The sequence below is a fragment of the Mustela nigripes genome, chromosome 7, assembly GCF_022355385.1.
Source record: "Mustela nigripes isolate SB6536 chromosome 7, MUSNIG.SB6536, whole genome shotgun sequence".
Classification (NCBI taxonomy): Eukaryota; Metazoa; Chordata; class Mammalia; order Carnivora; family Mustelidae; genus Mustela; species Mustela nigripes.
The window spans coordinates 80,733,286-80,747,310 of NC_081563.1; the positions used below are offsets into that span (position 1 = coordinate 80,733,286).

At 36.7% G+C, this 14,025-nt stretch overlaps 1 protein-coding gene across 1 annotated transcript in view; it reads right to left on the reverse strand.

Annotated features, from left to right (window-relative positions):
• Nucleotides 1-14,025, reverse strand: part of AFF3 (ALF transcription elongation factor 3) — a 535,863-nt gene that overhangs the window by 348,906 nt on the left and 172,932 nt on the right. The gene's annotated exons all lie outside the window — the stretch shown is intronic.

Sequence of the window (14,025 nt, forward strand, 5' to 3'; positions counted from 1 at the left end):
TGATAACTCAGAAGTCATAAAGAAAATTTTTTGAAACATTATCATCTTGTTTTGGAGACAACAAGAAAAAAGCAATCAATCCAAAGCTTGAAATATCCTGGAAATATCTTGGGCATTTAAAACAATTGGGAATTATTTAAATTAGACCACTTGTACATCACAATTCATGTCCTTAAAAGTCTACTAATAAACATCACCCTGACCCCCATTCCTCATTCTTTAGACACACTAGGGGTCAGAATTACCATACATATATAATGTTCCACCTCCTGCCTCCTGCAAAAATGGTGCCACTATCATAAAAGCATCTGTTCTGGCACCAGTGTTGGTAATATTAATTGCTCCAGTCTTTAACTCAATCTTACAACTTTGGTTGTTGCATTCATTCATTCTAACAACAAATATTTATGAGGTGACATGGACAGACATAACACAAATAAGCATTACATGACTGCCATAGGAACTGCTAACCTACAAGCTACCTCATTAAAGTGGTATTTAAGTGCAGTATGAAGGATAAACCAAAACCAAGCCAAAACCTAATAGAAGCAGCTTCCAATGACAAACTTTACATATACTTAAGTCTTATTTTCAAAGGTAATTATTTTAAAAGCAGCAATAAAAATACTACCTTTAGTAGAAAAAATTTAGTATGAAGATTAAACTTTGATACCTTAAGTCCTACTTTGTCATCTAAAACCACTTTTACATAAAACCAATAAATCCCCCAGTGGCACCCAGAAAAGGTGATTTTCATATCGGGTATGAAAATGCCTGGCTCTCCTGATTTGGAAAGCAAGAGGTGCTATTAATCCTAATCATTATTTGTTATTGCTTTATGATATACATTAGGTTACTGTCTTGTTTTTATGAATATAGACAACAATAATTAATTCCCAGTAGCAGTATATAACCATTTCCCTGCAATGTAATGTTTTCCCCCATTAAGGACATGGATGAAAAACATTTGGGGCACCTAATTCTTTTATGGAAGATCCAAGAGCATAAAATTATTAATGCTAATCTCTTAAGTAAAATTACCATATTTCTCACCTCAATGCCCACAGCTGAACACATCAATTAAAACTAGACATATCATTTTCATGTTTTGAATGAATTTAATTGTGTGAAGAAGATCTGTTGTATGCCCTCCCTCCACCTTTCAGGAGGCATTTCTTTGTCAATTCTAGAATGGGTTGTAGAGTATGGAATGGTTTCTCCTACAAGTAAACCAAATCCTTGACCAGAGCAGCTATGCCTGTTCAGATCATTTTAGATCTAACAGGCAAACTTTACTCATATTCAAAAACTACTATCAATGTTCAATTTACTGACAATATTTTATAAAACAATTATTCCTTATTTAAAAAGATTTCATACTGATAAATATTTTTCCCTTACTAATAGTAATTCCTTTAAGCAAATGTTAAAAGTAATAGAATTCCCCAAATTAAACCCAAAGTAAGTGGAACACAGAAAATAATAAAAAATAATGAAACAGAAAACTGACAAACAGAAAAAAATCAACAAAGCCAAAAACTGGTTCTTTAAAAAGACTGATAAAATTGATAAGCACCTAGAAATACTAAACAAGATTTTGGAAAAAACAAAACAGAAATGATCAAGTTTAAGAATAAAACAGTGGACATACTATAGATTATACAAAAATTAAAAGCATAATGAGGGGATAATAAATAATTTTAAGCCAATAAATTTGACAATGTATATGAAATAGATTCCTTTAAAAACACAACTTGCCAAAACTGACACAAGAAGAGATAGAAAATCTAAAGAACTCTATAACCGTTTTCCACATAAAGTACCAGATCATCTGCAAAGAGTGAGTCTGACTTCTTCTTTGCCAATTTGGATGTCTTCTATTTCTTTTTGTTGTCTGATTACTGAGGCTAGAAACTACTAGCCTCAGTAGACTAGACTTCTAGTCTAGTCTAGACTTCTAGTACTATGCTGAACAGCAGTGGTGACAGTGGACTTCCCCGTTGTGTTCCTGACCTTAGGTGAAAAGCTCAAAACACTCTATCCCAAAACTCCTAGAACTCAAGCAGGAATTCAGTAAAGTGTCAATATATAAAATCAATGTACAGAAGTCAGTTGCATTTCTATACACCAACAACAGGACAGAACAAAGAGAAATTAAAGAGTTGATCTTATTTACAATTGAACCCAAAACCTTAAGATACCTAGGTACAGATCTAAGCAAAGAGGCAAAGAATCTGTACTCAGAAAATTATAAAATACTCATGAAAGAAACTGAGGAACACAAAAAGAAATGGAAAAACTTTCTATGCTCATAGATTGGAAGACAAAAATATTATGAAAATGTTTGTGCTACCTAGTGCAATCCACAGATTTACTGCAATCCCTATCAAAACACCATCAACTTTTTTCAAAGAAATGGAACAAATAATCCTAAAATTTGGATGGAACTAGAGAAGAACCCAAATAGCCAGAGGAATATTGAAAAAGAAAACCAAAGCTGGTGGCATTACAATTCCGGACTTCAAGCTCTATTACAAAGCTGTAATCATCAAAACAGTATGGTACTGGCACAAAAACAGATACATAGATCACTTGAACAGAACAGAGAGCCCAGAAATGGGCCCCCAATTCTATGGTCAACTAATCTTTGACAAAGCAAGAGAGAATGTCCAGTGGAAAAAAGATAGTCTCTTCAACAAAAGATGTTGGGAAAACTGGACAGCCACATGCAAAAGAATGAAACTGGACCATTTCTTTACACCGCACACAAAAAGACTCAAAATGGATGAAAGACCTCAATGTGAGACAGGAATCCATCAAAATCCTTGAGGAGAACACAGGCAGCAACCTCTTCCACCTCAGCCACAGCAACTTCTTAGAAACATCGCTAAAGGCAAGGGAAGCAAGGGCAAAAATGAACTATTGGGACTTCATCAAGATAAAAAGCCTTTGCATAGCAAAGGAAAGTCAACAAAACCAAAAGACAACTGACATAATGGGAGAAGATATTTGCAAGTGACATATCAGGTAAAGGGTTAGTATCCAAAATCTATAAAGAACTTATCAGACTGAACACCTAAAGAACAAATAATCCAATCAAGTGGGCAGAAGACATGAACAGACATTTCTGCAAAGAAGACATCTAAATGGCCAACAGACACATTAAAAAGTGCCCCACATCACTTGGCATCAGGGAAATACAAATCAAAACCACAGTGAGATACCACCTCACACAAGTCAGAATGGCTAAAATTAACAAGTCAGGAATTGACAGATGTTGGAGGATGTGGAGAAAGGGGAACCCTCCTACACTGTTGGTGGGAATGCAAGCTGGTGCAGTCACTCTAGAAAGTTGGAGGTTCCTCATAAAGTTAAAAATAGAGCTAACCTATGAACCAGCAATTGCACTACTGGGTATTTACTCCAATAAAACAATGTAGTGCTCTGAAGGGACACGTGTGCTCCAATGTTTATAGCAGCAATGTCCACAATAGCCAAACTATGGAAAGAACCTAGATGTCCATCAACAGATGAATGGATAAAGAAGAAGTGGTGTGTGTGTGTGTGTGTGTGTGTGTGTGTGTGTGTGTAATGGAATACCATGCAGCCATCAAAATAAATGAAATCTTGCCATTTGCAACATGGATGGAATTAGAGGGTAATATGCTAAGTGAAATAAGTCAGAGAAAGACTATTATGATATGATCTCACTGATACGAATAATTTGAGAAACAAGAGAGAGGATCATAGGATAAGAGAGGGGAAAATGAAACAAGATGAAACCAGACAGGAAGACAAACCATAAGAGACTCTTAATTTAAGGAAACAAACTGAGGGTTTGTAGAATAGAGAGGGCTGGGAGGGCTGGGGTGGCTGGGGATGGACACTGGGGAGGGTATGTGCTATGATGAGTACTGTGAATTGTGTAAGACTGATAAATTACAGGCCTGTACCCTTAAAACAAATAATACATTAATGTTAACTTTAAAAAAAGAAAGAAATTTAATAAGAAAAAATAAATAAAAAATAAAGAACTCTACAACTGTTAAAGAAATGAATTTATAATTAAACAGTTTTCTAAAAGAAAACTCCAGAACTAAATGTATCCATGTTAAACTTTTCCAAGAATTAATAAAAGAGATAATATCAATCATACACTATCTTTTAGAATACAAAGGAAAGAATACTTCCCAACTCATCCTGTGAAGTCATTATAATCCTGGTATCAAAACTAAACACACAGGGCACCTGGGTGGCTCAGTGGGTTAAAGCCGCTGCTTTTGGCTCAGGTCATGATCCCAGGTCCTGGGATCAAGGCCCGCACTGGGCTCTCTGCTCAGCAGGAAGCCTGCTTCCCCCTCTCTCTCTGCCTACTTGTGATCTCTGTCAGTCAAATAAATAAATAAAATCTTTAAAAAAAAAAAAACAAAACTAAACACATGCTAAGAAAGTTACAGACCAAAATCTCTCATGAACAGCAATGTAAAGGAAAATAAAACCTTTAACAAAATATTAAATCACCTAGAAATATATAAAGAGGATAATATTCCATAATCAAGTAGGGCTTATTCCAGGGATTAATGGCTGGAAATAAATTAATGTAGTTGATTATATTAACACATTAAGGGGAAAATTTATATGATCATTTCAGCAGATGCAGAGAAAGCATTTGACACACCATTTATGTTAAATATATAACTCATTTATGCAGTACACACTTATGTAAAAATCATTCCGTAAACTAAGAATAGAAAATAACTTCCTCAGCCTATAATGGACATCAAAAAAGGAAAAGTCTATAGCTAAGAACACATACCACAACAGTGAAATATTGAATGTTTTTTCCTAAGGTTGGGAATGAGAAAGAAATGTGTTATGTATACTCTTACCACCTCTATTCAACATTTTACTGAAGGTCCAAGCCAGAGCAATCAGACAAGCAAGAGAAATAGAAGGCATTAAAACTGAAAAAAAAAGCAAACCCTCCCCCCTTATTCAGTGCTGACATGTTACATATATATAAAAAGAATAAATCTGCAAGAGAACTACTTGATCTGATAAATGAATTCAGCAATGTTGTAGCATATGAAGTCAATGTGTTAGGAATAAAAAGGCTAAAAATACTATTTACACAAGTATCAAAAATATCTAGGACATGAGAATAAATTTAACCAAAGTCATGTAAGGTCTTCATTTAAAAAAGATTTTATTTATTAGAGAGAGAAAGCAGAAGTGAGAAAAAAAAAAGAGAGAGCACAAGCAGGGGAGAGGGACAAAAGGAGAGGAAGAAGCAGACTCTGTACTGAGCAGGAAGCCCAATATGGGACTCAATCTCAGGACCCCAGGATCATGACCTGAGCCAAAAGCAGACACTTAACCAACTGATCTACCCAGGTTCCCCATCATATAAGATCTTTATATTAAAAATTCTAAACACAGCTGAAAGAAACCAGAGGAGACCTAAATAAGTAGAAAGATATATTACAAATGCACACATTGAAAAACTCAGTATTGTTAAGATGTTAATTCTCCCCAAATTGATCAAGAGATTCAGTACAATGCCAGTCAAAATCTCAGCAGGCTTTTCTTCAAAGAAAAGGCACAAAATTAAAATAGGAGATAATTATGAACCCAACATAAAAGCTACAACAAACAAGTTACTAGAAATGGTGAAAAGAATACACCACTTCTGTTACCATTCATTCTTCCAAGTAATCCATAATCTGTCTAAACATGAAGAAAATGTCAGACACATAAAATTGGGGGATACTCTACAAAACCTCTGGAGTAGTCTTCCAAAGTGTCAAGGTCATAAAAGACAAGTAAAGGTTGAGGAACTCTCAGAGACCAGAGAATACTAAGGAGTCTTGACAACTAAAGGCAACGTGGTATCCTGGACTGGATCCTCGACAAAGACATTAAGGGAGAAACTCATGATATCTGAACAGAGTCTATACTCCATATACTGTATTGATGTTAATTTCTTAGTTTTGAGAACTGTACAATGTTAACATCAGGGATAGCTGGGTGAAGCGTATATAGGCCCTTGATACACCATCTTTGCAACTTTTCTGTAAATCTAAAGTTCAAAATAAAATGGGTGGCTCAGTGGGTTAAAGCCTCAGCTCAGGTCATGATCCTAGGGTCCTGGAATTAAGCCCCACATCGGGCTCTCTACTCAGCAGGGAGCCTGCTTCCCTTCCTCTCTCTCTGCCTGCCTCTCTGCCTGCTTGCAATCTCTGTCAAATAAATAAATAAATAAAATCTTTTAAAAATTGTTTAAAAAATTAAAATAAAGTAAAAAGGTTGTAAAATGGTAATAAAGTGTAGCAATATATTCATGAAAGTGAAGTGGGCAAAGATTTCTCAGAGGAGAAATTTTTCTTAGAAATGAATAAATGTAGAAGAACAAAAATGATAAATGATAACTTGGATTTCATCACAATTAAAAATGTGCATCAAAAAGTACCATCAAGAAAATAAACAAGTAAGCCACAGAATGGGAGAGAAAATTTGCAATGCAATCTAAGAGGCGACTTCTATCTAGTACACAACAAGCACTCTGATACCTAATAAACAACAATAACAGCACAATAAAATAGGCTAAATGCTTGAAGAGAGCCATTTCACAAATGGCGTTTAAGCAAATTGCCAATACATGCATGGAAAAGTGTTTGACATCATTTCCATTTGGGGAATGCAAATTAAACCCAGAACGAGATGCCAACAGTCACCTACTAAAATGATTAAATGAAAAAGACGACCATCACCAACTGGCTGAGGAGGAATACGCAATACGAAAATTCTTGAGTATTGTTGGTCAAGTATAAGATGGTAAAGTTGCTTTGGAAATCTCTTGCAGTTTCTTTAAGTTAAACACAATCTACTCTACAACCTACCAGTTCCACTCCTAGCTATTTATACAAGGGAAGTCAAACAATAGATGTACAAAAAGTTTTGTACTACAATGTTGATAGCTATTTAATTCATAATAACCCAGACCTACACATAACCTAGATTCCCATCAAAGGATTAACCTACTGTGATACATTCATATAGTGTATCTTTTTTTAGTGTATTTTTAATTTTTTATTTAGTGTATTTTTTCCCCAACAATTGCAAGGAGAAAAGGAACCACTGACAATACTACTGATGAATTTCAAAAATAATATGTTGAGGAAAAAAAAAGCCAGAAACTAGAAATATATACATCCCATTTCTACAAAATTCTAGAGTGGGTAATAAGTTCAAGGCTTGATTCTGGGAGCCAGGGAAACTGACTGGAAGGGAGTATGGAGGTGATGCCTTTAGCCTTTGCATTTATCATAACTGATTGAAAGGTACATTTAGTAACTGAACATTCCACTGCATGCAAATTATACCTCAATTAAGAAAAAGGTAACACAGTTGCTAAGAATTAAGAATCATTATAAGTTCTTAGTTAACATCTTTTTTCCTTTATGCTTCAGGTCTTTCCTACCTCTGGATGAAAAAAGCCTTTTTCATAGTTCTAGTCCTTTGGCCACTTCTCATGGAATGGTGGTATTTTTTAGCCCAGCCTGTTGGGAGCTTTCAGCTAGGCCAAGCTACCCCTCTGCCAGGTGTCCCTGAAAGGCTTCTCAAATGTAATATAGAATATTCATGCACGTGCTATTTACTCCCAACACAGCCATCCAGAGCATCAACCTCATAAATGTTTCATGTTTTAGAAACTTTTAAAAAGAACAGAGTTCCACCATCACCCCTCTCTTGGGAGAGTTTTAAACCATCATGCCAAATTCAGTATGTTTTAAGCAAACTTTTCTTCCCTCCACAGGAAGCATGACAGTAACTTAGCTCCATTTTTGATAGGACAATATAGGGGAAATCTGAAGATAAGATGAAACCGGGGCTCTGTTTAACCTTGATCTACCAGGATCTTCTTACAGTTGCCATCTCTTCGAACCAAATGCCAAGTTGTTCAAAGTTAAATGGCTCCTTAACAAGTTATGGGACTGTGCACACAAAGGGTTGGTAAAGACTTTGGTCTGAACATTTGTGATGCTTACCAGAGTACAGACTGTCAATTTCTAGATAAAAGCTTTCAATGCTAAAAAGCGTATGTTGTATCTGGAAAGAAATATGCTTTCGGCTTAAGAATCCGTAAGTACTTTATTTCACATTCTATCCAAGTATTCTCAAGAGCTGCAATTACAAGTTCTATAAACTTAGAAGTTAATTTGTATTTTTGCAAAAGGAACATTTAAAGATGACTAGGAATTTCTGAATAGTAGTTGGGTGGAAAGTGAAGTCCAATGAACTCATTCAAAAGAGATAAAGCGGGACGCCTGGGTGGCTCAGTGAATTAAGCCTCTGCCTTGGGCTCGGGTCATGATCTCAGGGTCCTGGGATTGAGCCCCGCATCGGGCTCTCTGCTGAGCGGGGAGCCTGCTTCCCCCTTTCTCTCTGCCTGTCTCTCTGCCTACTTGTAATCCCTCTCTGTCAAATAAATAAATAAAATCTTTTAAAAAAAAGAGAGATAAAGCACATAGTGACAATAGTTGTTCTACAGCATATGAGCGTATCTATAAAGCTGATGGTCTAATTCATCGAATCAGATATTTTAAAGGACTTGGTCTATCATTCTTTGGCAATAAAAACTCAATTTTGCTTTGGGAAAAATATTCCCAAAATAGAAAATTTCTGCATCCTTCATTTCTGATATTTGTGGACCTTAAAAAAAAGTGTGGTGAGGGGAGAGAACATGCTATGATCTACCCCACTATGCATGTACTAAGCATATTAAATGTGTTTTTTGCCTCTATAAAATTATACTACAGATTCAGTTTTAATGCTGCACTTCTTACAGTTACAATTAAACCACATTAAAGAACTAAATTATTAAACCTACATATAAAGGGTAACCAAGTCCTGCTTTAAGAAACATCTCTGGTTTTGGACTATGGGATGGGCAAGAGAGAATTACAGCAGATAGCTTAATGTAGGGAGTGAGCTTATCTATGAATCACCTTGCTAGATATGACCCTCATAAGAAGAAGATCAGATACCAACCCAATTCAAGGTATTCTCTGTAGGTTTGTTGTAACATTTTCCCCTTGAGCTTCCCTATCCTGTCCTTCCTCTTACAAGTACCACTGAAAAAACTTTTGTGCCCTACACTGGACAGGGGATTGAAGATGTTTGTTTTTCCCCATAAGACATGCCTCAGGGACTTAAGATTTTTGGAAAGAAAACACATACACACACAAACACAACACACAACACATACAGAAAACAATACAATTCCTCCACCTTCAGCTAGCACAAATCTTAAATATTCTTCAAGGTTCTATTTGGGTAACATTTCCTTTGAGTTGCTTTCCTGGTGTTCCCAAAGAAATCAAGCTTCCTACTCACATCCCAACTTGCATTCTCTATTATAGCTCTTAATTGATACTGCTATGATCTATAGTTTACGTCTAATGATGTTAGTACTCGCAAAATAAGAGCTGAATTCCTGAGCTTTTCATTTAGGTTTGGGATATGTAAGAAGACTATCACTAACAGGAAGGTGAAGTAGTGAATATCCTTCTTTAATTACTATCACCATTCCTCGGTCTGCCATATTATGTAACAAATTCAAACTTCACTTTACATTTGCTTATTGCTGTACATTTCATATTAATCTGGCAAAAATAGCAACATCAGAAGGTCACTCTATCACATGCTATGTTTCAGATTTAGAAACTATTAAACTGATATATAAAACCCAAAACGCTACTTCATCAACTTAGTTTTCCCACGTCCACAGACTCTAAAAGAGAATTTCTATTTTAGAACTAAACCATTGAAGCAAATGACTAAGGCTTTTATTATTAATATTATTGTTATTACAGATTTTCTTTCCTTTTGTGCTCACATTGATTCAAATTTACTTCTGGCTTGGCACAGGTGACCAATCTCTATTTCTTTTCAAGCTCAATGAGAATATTTTCCTACAAATTATGTTTATTAATTTAGGTAAACACAAACCATTCCAAGGAGTGATTCTCACTAGCCCAGAGCACCATCTAGGAGTTTATGTCTGTTGCTTTGCATCTCCTTGAGGTCCAGGACCACACATTCATGTGCTGTGTTCTTGACAGACCATGGCATCCAGTACATAGTCGGTATTCAACCACCGTTTAAAGAATGGATGCCCTACATTTAGTCTTGGGCAGATGAAAAGACAAGGAAAAATGAAGAAAGACAGCATGCTAAAATCCCAGCTTTCCCCTACGTTCAGCTTTCTTTTCTCTGCTTCTTCAGGGGCCCAGTGTGTGAGGCTGTCCTGGCAGGCTGAGCAGCTCAGAGGCCAAGCACAGGTGGAGGAAGGCATTGTGGAGGGCACACACAGAACAGGACTGGAAACCTCAGACCCTGATATCAGCTTAGCACACAGAAGACACACAGCAAATGGCATATATCATTCCAAGGCCCTTAAGCTGAGCTTCCGTTCCCAGGGAGCTGCTTTGTTATGAAGGAATAAGTCTCACAACTATGGATCAAGAACTGCTTATGTCCCTTTTATGCAATAGGCAACCACGCAGCTGTTTAATTAATATCCGCAAAGGCTAGATAACGTATGGCAATGAATCACTATATTGTACACCCAAAACTAATAAAGCACTGCATGTTAGCTACACTGGAATTAAACTAAACTAAAACAAAATAAAATAAAAACAAAGACAACCTAAAAAAAATATATCTGCAGGGCCTGCTCAGAGGAAGATGAAGTTGTCATTCATACATTCAATAAACATTTATTGAGCGCCAGTTCAACTGTATGAGGAGCTGAGGATATAAGAATCAAGGATTCACAGTCCTCAGGTCTTATGGAGTAACTTGCCAGGGGTCAAGTTGATGGTCATGACATCGACCAATAAGCATAAGACCAGACCCCCAGTATTTATGCTTAGAGAAGAAACACAGCTAGTGAGAGCAAGACAGCAAAGTGTGAACACACGGGTATAAGAGCACAAAAGGAAGGGAAAGCGCACTTCTGAGTCCACCTGCCACTCTCTACAAGAAGGACATAAGCCCAAGGGCATCTGCAGCCAGAGCCGGAGACATGCTGCTCCCCTTCAGGTATGCTTCTCGCTTTCCTACTCTGAGCTCTTTCTATTATTTAAAGATACATATGTTTCCATACAGCAAAATCTCTAGCCAAACTACCCACTTCACACATTATTAATTTTTTACATTAACAGAGGACTGGCTACATTAAAACAGGTATCAACTGTTCTTTGTGGGAGATGTAAGGCATCTCAAGGACAGTTTTGATTAAGTGTAGTTTTATCTCATACCCCAACTTTGAATCTGATGGCTCCACTGGATGTGCAAAGTGCTTCCAACACATAGCACCTGGATGAAGGGACAAGCCTGATGTGTCTCCAGGGCTGCAGGGGATCAAAAAGGATCTATGCTTTTATTACTCAACAACTTGCTTCAAAAACACCATACACACTTAATAATGCTTCCAACTGATCTCCTTCTAGGAACTTGATTTCTTTCCTCTGCACATATTAATAAATCAACAATTAAAAATAAAATTTCTGAAGTCAAACCAATCAGAATTTTGCCCACTAATGTACATCTCCAAGTAATCTAAACAAAAGCATCACAGCCCATTTGCTAACCCTGGTTAATTTCTGCTACATCTCCTAGCGGCTCCCATGGTCTCACACAGGCTCAGGGTATAAGCTGATGTGTAAGTTGATACTGGAATTCTCTTGATAGTGGAACCCTGTCTCCTTGAAGGAAAGGAGGTGAAAGTTGCATCTCTCATCTCTTAACTTCTCATGCTCCTACTTTTACAAGGCAATGCTTGCTTAAAAGTCAAAAGTTAGAAGGAGATAAATAATTAAACAATTTTCCAAAGGACTCCAAATGAGCCAGAAGCAATCCAGCCCCAGTGCCCCTCCAGAGCTCTAAACCTTAAAAATATTAAAGTGTCCTAATCAGAGAACCATGAATGTATACTGAGAAACCACAGAGCACGTGGGAGGCTATTTCATGCTTCAGAGCCCACAAAGCTATTGTGGGACAGATGTACTAATATGGGAAAGAAAATTAAAGTTCAAGGCTAAATAACTTCACAAAAACCTCAGAATGGTAGTTAAACAGCATTATGTAAGTCTTTTTAATATGCACGACATGAAGTCAGAGATCCTTCCTTGAATATGTTTCCAAAGGCTCTTTGTCCTATAAATATTTGCAAGTAGAGGCTGGTATTTATAGGTCATCTTCACAGAACATCGTCACCTAATTATATTTATATAACAAGAACAGGCTGGACTTTGTTCACCAGTATCAGGTGGAATTTGAAAGATAGCAATGATAAAAGAATCTTCCTTTAAAAGCTAAGTAACTGTATCTACATAAACCAAGTTGAGTTACTCTTTTTAGCGTCTTGCTTCAGGTAAATAAGGCTGTTACTGCTCAGTCTTCAACAGGAGACACAGAAAAAAGCCAGGAAGTGAGTTACAGTTGCACAGGCAAGCCTTGGCAATTTGTTGGGTAAGGTGATACCACTGCTGTGGTTTGTGATGGCCCCAACCTCAATTCATTTGAACAAAGAATTGCATCACCCCAGCTCGAAGGGACCTGTCAAATTAGTGTGGAGTCCATTCAGATCAATTGTCTTGGAGTTGCCATAGCCTCTAACTATAAGAATGCTGGTCACAAAACACCTGGTACAGCAGTGTCTATATACAAATCACAGACATGCCACAGAAACCAAACTTTTGGGACTTGGATTAGATGCTGTATATTAAAGCTAATTTTTACAAAAGCACAAAAAATATTTTAGACCAGTTTAATATATTTCAGGCTATGATTTAAGAAATGATATGGGTAAATGTCAGTAAAAACTTTATTAAATAAGAGAAAACTCACAACCAATTAAGCCTGTGGATCAACTCCATTCAAGAAGAAAAAAGGATATATTCCTTCATTTCATCATGAAGTCTGACCATCTACCTCTTTCAGTATAGTTTCATGTTAAATTTATGTTGACCTCGGTTATTTTTTTTTTTTTTAAATAACTGGTTTCTCTGTCCCTAGGACTTCTCATACGAATCATCTGAAAAAACTACCTTAAAGCATATCTATTTACAGAAAAATGCTCTCTTGGAACAAAGCATTTTCTGACATCACATTGCATTGCTCTTACTTGATTTAAGTCCATACTATAATAAAGTAAAAAGAAATCCAAAAATGTTAAAATAAATACGTTTTGAGTATAACATTTCACAACCAAAATAGCTTGAAAACAGTATTTCCAAACAAATGAAAATGCTGCAGTGCCAACATATATCTGAGAATGAGCCTCATTTTAAAATACAGTTTGACATGTTCAGTGAAGGAGAATCAGGGGTAAATTCATTATCATCCATTTCGAATTTTTATTTTATTTAAATGTACATCTGACTTCTTTTCATGTTTCAAATTCAGGAAAGCAGAATATCCTGGGATATTAAAATAAAGTATTTTCTGGATTATATAGAGATTGCCACAGACCATACTAGCATCTCTCTTAACTTTAAGAAACTGTTGACTCTAGCTAAGAGTGTTCAGTGCACAGGTGAGGTCAAGGGGATAAGCTTGGTTTACCCAGACCCTATGACTTCCCACCAAGAAATGATAAGAGAAGGTTTATACATGGAAAGTGAAATAAAAAGTCATACTTCCTTTTCTGAGGATTGCAATCTAACAAGACAGACAAGCAGAACTAAGCAAATAGCTGGTCCCGGGAAGAGCCCGGCAATGTTGCAGGGATGCAAGTACAAAGTTATAGGTGACCTGAGCTTGCACTGCCAGCTGGGTCTTCAGTGTGATCACTGTAGGCTGGTCCCCTCTGTCACAGAGTGCAGACTAAGCCCTGACCCCAGCCATGGATACCATGAAGCCATCTGAATGTGCCAGGAACTTGCTTTGAGAAGGGAGAAGAAGACTGTCTGGTAGGTGAGATAGGCTACTCTCCTCTCCACCCAACCCTCCCTCTCT